The sequence below is a fragment of the Piliocolobus tephrosceles genome, chromosome 4, assembly GCF_002776525.5.
Source record: "Piliocolobus tephrosceles isolate RC106 chromosome 4, ASM277652v3, whole genome shotgun sequence".
NCBI lineage: Eukaryota > Metazoa > Chordata > Mammalia > Primates > Cercopithecidae > Piliocolobus > Piliocolobus tephrosceles.
Window position 1 is genome coordinate 64,996,358 of NC_045437.1, and position 7,829 is coordinate 65,004,186.

The window sequence follows — 7,829 nt, forward strand, 5'->3', positions numbered from 1 at the left end:
AAGTTGCCCACACCATGGCAGTAACTGCTGGGTCAAAATCCTGTTTTCTATGGAAAGCAGACTTCCTTAATAATTTCAGCCCCATATCATGTCTTGGTCACTTTTAGTCATTATAATAGTTACTACCAGCTGTTAAAAAAAAAAAAAAAAAAAAAAAGACAGTGTGCGGTGGTTCCTGCACTTTGGGAAGCTAAGGCAGGTGGATCATCTGAGGTCAGGAGTTCGAGACCAGCCTGGCCAACATGGTGAAACTCCGTCTCTACTAAAAATACAAAAAATATTAGCTGGGCCTGGTGGTGGGTAGTCCTAGCTACTTTGGAGGCTGAGACAGGAGAATTGCTTGAATCTGGGAGGCGGAGGTTGCAATGAGCTGCGATCATGCTGCTGCACTCCAGCCTGGTTGACAGAGCAAGACTGAGCCTCTGTCTCAAAAAAAAAAAAAGACTCCCTATCGTTAAGATCCAATGATTTTATTTTAAAGTTTTAGTTTCGTATCCAATGCATGATTTTATTGTAAAGTTTTAGTTTCATATCTAATGCATGGCTCTCTCCTCCTCTCCTATCCCCTGCAGAATAGAGATGTGGCCTGGGTCACACACAACTTGTAAGTCTATCATACCTCCTGCTGTTAATGACCAGGGAGGAGAAAAAAGGAAGGAAGAGGTGCCCCGTGAGACCCAGCTTATTGCCCTTGTGTCAGTGTGGACAGATAAAGGAAGACAACATCATTAGACAAGGGATTTGCTCCCAACCAGTAACTCTAGATGCTAGGGGATCCTTATAAGAGATTCATTCTCAACTTCAAGGCAGCCCTTGAGCTGGTGGCCTTATGTCCCATTCCTCTGATGTGTGCCCCTCTTTGCCCAGTATTGCAGCATAGCCAGACAAGACCAAGACTCCAAATATGGTCTACTTACCACAGCCAACTCCTGGGTCTTCAGGCTTTTGTGGAATCGACCTTTCAAGCCTCCAGGACACCATGACTTCAAGTGAAGACAGCTTTGACCCCTGCCCTGCCTGGCAGTCCCCCATTATGCCATCTTTTCCCAATGTATTTTTCCTCTACTGTGGTGGCACAGGGGCTGGACAGTGAGCCTAGCATCCTTCCACTGTTCAGACAGGTACCACATATCAGATACTTACAAACCTGTGAGTGGTTCTCTTGACAGCTCTTACCCTTGGCTTTGAGGATGGGAGGCAACCCACCCCCTATCCTTGTTCTGGGGAATAAATCATCCTAAATGAGCACTGTACTTCTGTTGCCTTCTGCCTTTCAGCCTCACTTTATATTAGGATGAGAGATGTTGATGCTGGTTCTGCCTCCTGGTTTCTCTTAGCAAGCCTTGTCAGGGTGTGGCCGACCCACTCCAACAGCTGTGGTTCTAGGAATTTAGAATGTGGGGGATTTAATTTATTTGATCCTCAGCTGTGAGCTTAGAATGGCTTTAGTCACCAATACTTAGCAGCTGTTACCATGTTTAAAATTAGTCACCTTTCCCCCAACTACACTCTGATCCTGTATTGCCTAGCTGGGTGAATGGTACTAACATCCTCCCTGTTGCATTAGTCTGTTTCGCATTGCTATAAAGAAATACCTGAGACTGGGTAATTTATAAAGAAAAGAGGTTTAATTGGCTTATGGTTCCACATGATGTACAGGAAGCATGATGCTGGCATTTGTTTCTGGGGAGGTCTCAGGAAACTTAACAATCATGGTAGAAGGGGAAGGGAAAGGGAAAGGGGAAGCAGGCATGTCTTACATGACCAGAGCAGGAGGAAGAGAGAGAGGAGGGAGATCAGATCTCATGAAAATTCACTCACTATACAGTACCAAGCGGGGATGGTGCTAAACCATTCATGAGGATTCTGTCCCCATGATCCAATCACTTCTCCCCAGGCCCTGCCTGCAACAATGGGGTTACAATTCGACGTGAGATTTGGGTGAGGTTACAGATCCAAGCCATGTCAGTAATGAACTATTGCAGAATGAGAGATCTTCAGTAAGAGAACTATGATAGTCCCTGGCAAAATGGGAAGGTTGATCACCCTACTTCCCATTTTCAATGACTCCAATCAGAATTTGTGAATAATTCAATTCCTCCCCTTTCTTCATTGGCCCTACTCTGTTAGCTAGGCATGCTGTCCCCTTACCTCTAACAGCCTTTGCATCTATAACCCCCTTTTCATTCTGCAACTGTCTTAATTCACACTAGTGATTATCAGCCTTGGTTTCTCACTGGAATCATCTGGAAGGATTTAGAAACTACTGATGCCTGGATCCCATCACCAGAGATTCTGATTTAAATGGCCTGGGATGGGTCCTGGACAAACACCAGGGGATTCTTAGGTGCATTCTCCCACCTGACCTACTACAGAGCTGAATGATCTTCTCAGCTCCAGAGGTACCCTCTGTACTCCATCCTGCACACTGCAGCCAGAGCTTTCTAAAACACAAAGCTTATCACATCATGGCCCTGCTTAAACTTCTTCTATGGGTCCCCACTGAGCCAGGATAAAGCACAAACTGTTCATCATGACAGAAGGGGAGCAGTGCTTGGGAGATGAAGCTGGTGAGGGAATCGGGGCCTGATCATGCAGGACCTTGACTCTTGGACTAAACTGTTTACATTGCTTCATGTCTACCATGCCCCCCAAGAACATCAGCTTTTGCTCATTTAAATACTACTCACTGAGCACCTACTGTGTGCAAGATGGTAGAGATACCATGATGAATAAAGTGACCACAGTCATAGACCTTACCCTCCAGAGGTAGTAGGCTAGACCATTAAAGAGACCACAGCCACCCTCCCCTGGCTCAGAGAGAAGTAATCATTGTGGAAGACAGTGTGGTGATTCCTCAGGGATCTATGACCAGAAATACCATGTGACCCAGCCATCCCCTCACTGGGTATATACCCAAGGATTATAAATCATTCTACTATAAAGACACATGCACATGTATATATATTGCAGTACTATTTATAATAGCAAAGACTTGGAACCAACCCAAAGGACCATCAGTGATAGACTGGATAAAGAAAATGTGGCACATATACATCATGGAATACTATGCAGCCATAAAAAAGAATGAGTTCATGTCCTTTGCAGGGACATGGATGAAGCTGGAAACCATCATTCTCAGCAGACCACACCTTTCTTAGTACCTACATTGTGATCTGAATATGATTATACAATAGCACCTGTAACCCTCATTACAGTTCTTTGATTATATGTATGTTCTGTTCTAGAAATCTTAGCATAAATGCCTTGAGGTCAAGAATCACACTGTTTCCATCTTTTTCATCTGCAATACCAAGCAGGGTGCTCAGGACATAGTGAATGCTCAGGGAAGTTTGCCAAATGAAAAAGGCAAGGAAGAATGGCTCAGTCTGACTTTCCACATAACTACTTGGGAATCATAAATTCTATTTCCTTTATCCATCGATAATCTCACAGTTCCATGCTTTCCACTAGAATAGGTGTATTATGAAATAATTTATCATGTATTCAGAATGGTCTTAGTAAATTTTTCAAATGATCATTGTGTGTCTCTGAAAGCAGGACATACTATCTCACAGTGAAGGGATAACTGATCCTTTCTTCACATGACTTCTAAAAATAGCTTAAGTCATCAGTTATCAGCTGTATGGCAGACACACCTGACAGCAGTAACTTAACTTGAGAATACCCTGAGAATGGCCTTATGGTCTAAGAAGAATGTGTGTTCAGAGTTCCAGGCTAAGGAAACTGGGAGCAGCCAACCTGAAGATTCACTCCTTATCTATGAAGGACATCTGAACCCCTGGCCCTTCCCTTGGAATGCAGACCATACAGGGGATGGAGGCCCTTTGTTTTGGGTTACCTGGAGGTTGCTAAGTGGAGGTTGCTAGGTAGAGGGTACTAAGTGAAAATGCTATATAAGCTGCATGCTTTTTACAAATGGTAGTAGTTTTCCTCTCCAGCCCAGCACAACTGGACCATCCCTGTATGTAAGTCCCCTATATAAGCACCATCTCTCATTCACTGTTTCTTGGTCTCTTTTTTTGGTCTCTAGGACATGGTGTTATCTCTATTGCAGTCAATAGGCGTCTGGCCCAACAACATCTTAGCAGGGATTACTTACATTACAGCATCACCTCTTACCAAGGAGACTGGCAGTCCAAAGACAATCTGAAGATGAAAGAGGAATGGCCCTTTTAATGGTAGAATGAAAGGGGTAGTGAAGCCTATGTTTTAGGCCAAGGATTACAGCCCCTACTTCTCTAATAAGCTCTGGGCAGGAAGACAAGTGACAGCCACAGACTGAGCCCCTGGTAGAGCTCCCACTCAGCTTCCAGGGGGGAATTCCCCAATGCTGTAACTCAAACTGGTGCAACTACTCAGCTTTGACAATGCTTCTCATGAGAAGGAAGAACCATGTTATTACGTCATCAATGTCCCTCCCTGTTTTGTCAGTTACTCTGGAGTAGACTACATTGTCAGTACAATGGTTTTTATCCAACTCAAACTCCTCAGTGCAGAAGGCATCCTATTTTCTCCTGGAGAGCAGCACACAGTGGTTCAGGCTGCACACAAACTTTACAGACGATGGCTCTAATGACACACTCAGTCTCTCACACTCATCTTCAAATTCTGTTTTACTCACACACTTGGTTTCTCTGGTCCTTCAGGTCATTAGAATCTTGCTAATAACTGGTTATAACTGCTATTTATTTTATTTGTATTTGCATTCTCTTCCAACAATTATTCACTGAAAAGCAATAGCAACACAGTAGGATGCTACTGATTGCAGTTATTCATCCTCTCTACGTTAGTGTCAATATATTATTTCCCCAGGTAACTTGTTAAATAGAGTGATCAACTATCCTAGTTGGCCTAGGACTGAGGGGTTTTAGCATAGGGCTCACCAGATGGTTGGTCACCCTATAACAGATCCTAGACCATACAGCCAAGAAATAACACAAGCAATGAAGACTCTAGATCAGAAAACTGGAAGGAAGTAAATGCTTGAGAGAAAATGAAGGAAAGAGAAGTAGGCTGACAGAAAGTAAGCATGGTGTGGGGAGGGAGGAGTGAAAGCACACTTGTGGAAGAGGAAAATACAAGAAGAAAATTCAAAATAAAAGAAGACATAATGCTCGGCAAATGAAAACTTACAGGTATATAGAACTAGTTGCAAGTATCTAGGAACAATCCTAGAGGGAATAAAAATATAAATAGGAGTATATATGCCATGGTGATGAGCAGTGAGTAGAAAAGGAATAAAGAAGGTCTGTTAAAATATATCCTTCTACACATGGTGATTTCTTTTCTTTCAGAATGTCCCTTCTGAAACAAACAGTACATCTTTTTCTTCATGTTATGTATAAAACATAGCATTGTATAATGTTTGGAGAAAAGAATGGAATAAATCAGGTAAAAATGATTATTACTTGTATAAATGTAGTTTTCCCTTGTCTCTCAAAGACAGTGTATCATCTGCTGGAAAATTACCAGGTCAGCCTATATTTAGTCTGACTCCTTTGGGATATCTGTAATTTTGTTAAGTCCCATAGTTAACAAATGTTAACTAAGTGTCTAAATGATATATGGAATTTTGTTTAATTCAGCAATTGTCCTATTTTCAGTGTTTGGTTTTGTAGCCTCACATGCTTTTCTATTTACCACTAAGGAGGGATAGAATTTGATTTTCTTTGCCCTATAAAAGATCATCTGAGTGGCCTTTTCAGTTTTTACAGCTTGAGGGTAAGTAGGCATTTGTGGAAGAAAACAATACAAAAACAAAAATCAAAATGAATACACCACTTCATTGGTGGAAAAATGTGGATCCACCTGCACAAGAAATGGGCCTTCGGGGGGATGCAGGATGGGAGTGCACATTACAGAGTACCTTCGGCCAGGCTGAACACTAAGTGGACACATCCTCCCTTAAGAGAGGTGGAGGTCAGGCAGGGCCCTGGCCAATGAGGAGCCACGACAGAGTGGACCAGCTGGTCCTTGGGGTAAAGAGCACCCATGTTCTACAACATTGGATGTAATTATAGGATCTGATCTACACATGCGGAACCCAATCATCATCAGTTGTTGAAGCCTAGGTGATGCAGGAACGTTGAGATAACTCTTTGTGAGGCCATGTTGCAACAATTACAAGGCGCAAGTGATTTTCACGGCAAAGGTTCCTACTCATTCATCCAACCAACATGTCAGACTTTCACCCATTTAAAATTGAAGAATAACTTGACCTGAGCCAAACATACAAGGCCATATATTATATGAATCCATTTACACGAAACGACCAAAATAGGGAAATTCAGAAAGACAGAAAATAGATTGGTGGTTGCCCATGGCTGAGGGGTAGGGGAGACAGAGGAGGTTGAAGAGAAATGGAGTGATGGCTAGTAGGTCCAGGATTTCTTTTGAGGCAACAGAAATGTTCAGAAATTGATTGTGGTGATATTGTACACCTCTGTAGATACACTAAAACCATCAAATTGCGAACTTCAAATGGGTAAATTATGGTATGTAAATTATATCTTGATAAAGCTATTATTTTAAAAAAAGAATAACTTGAGGCTCATTGTCTGCCTGTCTTCACGAGTTTATACTGGTCTGGAGGAAATCTTTAGAGATATGTAGCATATGAGACAAGACATGCTAAGCATGAGATTAAGCTTCTGGAGAAGTTCAGGCTGCTTGGGCAGGACCTTAGAGGTAAAGAATGCTAACCCAATTATTTTGTTAAGAAACTGAGCTGGTCTTTCACAGTGTTACAGGTTGAATTATGTCCCCTAAAAAGGTATGTTGGAAATCCTAATCCTGAGTACCTCTGAATATGACTTTGTTTGAAAATAGGGCCTTTGTAGATGTAATCAAGTTAAGATGAGGTCACCCAATTAAGGTAGGCCCTAATCCAATGTGACTGGCATCCTAATAAGAAAACAGAGACACCGGGAGAGAACATTTCGTGAAGACACAGGGACAGACAGGGAGAAGGTGGCCGTGCAAAGACAGAGAAGTGCAATCAACAAAAAGACAGAATTGGCTGGGCACAGTGGCTCATGCCTGTAATCCCAGCACTTTGGGAGGATGAGGTGGGCAGATCACTTGAGGTCAGGAGTTTGAGACCAGCCTGGCTAACACGGCGAAACCCCATCTCTACTGAAAATACAAAAATTATCTGGGCATGGTGGTGGGCGCCTGTAATCCCAGCTACTCGGGAGGCTGAGGCAGGAGAATCACTTGAACCTGGGAGGTGGAGATTGCAGTGAGCCGAGATCGCACCACTACGCTCGAGCCTGGGCAATAGAGCAAGACTCTGTCTCAAAAAGAAACAAAACAAAACCAAAAAGGACAGAATCATAGAATTTTAGAAATAATCAAATAGACGTTAGAAATGAACAGCGATACTGATTCACTAATGCAGCATTTAATTATTTAAAATTATGTTTTAGTCTTTAAATAAGGTAGAGATGTGTCTAATTAAGCTACATAAAAAACATGACTGGGAATTTGCTCAAATACATATTTGAAATATATAAAATAATGACTAACATTTATTGAACTCATACTCTGTACCACACATTGTACTGAGTACTTGACATCTTAAGGAGTGAGCAACTCTCCTAGGTTGCCTGGGATGTCCCCATTTTAGCACTGTAAGTCTTGTGTCTTGAGAAACTGCTCAGGGCCGGGCGCGGTGGCTCAAACCTGTAATCCCAGCACTTTGGGAGGCCGAGACGGGCGGATCACGAGGTCAGGAGATCGAGACCATCCTGGCTAACACGGTGAAACCCTGTCTCTACTAAAAAAATACAAAAAACGAGCCGGGC